Below are 1,347 nucleotides of genomic sequence, written 5' to 3' on the forward strand. Positions count from 1 at the left end.
GGTGTCCGGGATGTCCTCCGCCGGGACGCCGTAGTCCAGGTCGTAGTTCGCCATGAAGGAGTCCAGGGAGAAGGCGCTGTTTTCGGACACGGCGTCTCCAAGACTGACCTCTCCCCCTCCTCCTCCGCTGCTGCTGCTGCTGTTGTTGGAAGTTTCTCCCATGTCGTCGGAGGGTCATATTATATCTGCGATGTGAAATCATAATGTGTTATTTTTTAATTCATAAAAGTTAGTGTTGACCCACACACACACACACACACACACACACACCGCTGATGTGGTTATGAAATACAAAAATACATAACAAAAACATTAACCTTCCTCTTCTGTTTGTTTCATTTTCCAACTTTGCTACTTTCGGTCAAAATTGACCGGTGTGTTTTGCACAATGATATCTCTGGAACCCCTTTATCCAATTTTGATGGTTGACATGATCTCATTTGAACAGTCAAAGCAAGTAGAATCAAGGGGTGGCAGACAGAATAACCACAGGGGTTAATTTCATATTATAATTTTGCAGCAAGTTCAAAGATAGTGTTTACTGTACATTACTGTATATTATAAAAATGCCTGCCATGTATAGGCTGTGTGTACTGGAGATGGAAATTATTTAGTTAGTGTTGTAGCTGAGATTCTTCCCGTTCCATTGATGTATGGGATGTATTGATTTATTGATTGTTTATTTTTTATTACCCATTCATTTCCTATGGCGGTCAATTCTGACCGGAAACATCATAGGTGTGACACGGTTCAATAAATCCCCCAAAATGCAATGCAATCAAGTGTATATGCTCAGGGGCCTAGGGTGGAGGATAACATAAGGTCTTGAGGCAATGGGATGAAAAACACAATATTTATGATTACAAACAAAGTCATTCGGTCAGATTTGACCGTCAACAGAAGAGGAAGGTTAAAGCATGACTCGCATGGCTCCGCAACAGAAACGTTAATTAAAAGACATGAATTCGTACAGTAGCCTCTATACCAGTCAAACGTTTGGACACACTTTTCCCATTCGATTGACACATTTTTTTTTTTTCATGATAAGTAAGACAGTAAAACTTTCCTATTCCTTATTATGAACAATACAAGCTTCGTACCAGCCCTGGAACACGTTGATCACGTACAGATGATGATTATTATCATGACTACCCTGTGTAGCCCACATATAAACATATAAACATCATCATTATGATTGATTGATTGATTGATTGAAAACTTTATTAGAAGATTTGCAGAAGTAGGTACATGAAAGTACATATTACATACAAGGTCAACTAACAGGATAAAAACCCAAGAAAGCCACTGGCTTATTTCAATTGGGGTCCTTGATTCTCAATTCATCGT

The 1,347-nt window shown here is 39.5% G+C and overlaps 1 pseudogene across 1 annotated transcript in view; it reads right to left on the minus strand.

Moving 5' to 3' along the window:
- Positions 1–162, minus strand: part of LOC308172223 (prokineticin receptor 1-like) — an 8,707-nt pseudogene extending 8,545 nt beyond the window's left edge. The window contains exon 1 of the transcript in view: positions 1–162. This exon is cut by the window's left edge and continues 329 nt beyond it. The product of the transcript in view is annotated as a prokineticin receptor 1-like (transcript).
- Between the last annotated feature and the right edge of the window lie 1,185 nt (positions 163–1,347).

Source organism: Nansenia antarctica (assembly GCF_963989245.1).
Source record: "Nansenia antarctica genome assembly, chromosome: 16".
Taxonomy (NCBI): Eukaryota; Metazoa; Chordata; class Actinopteri; order Argentiniformes; family Microstomatidae; genus Nansenia; species Nansenia antarctica.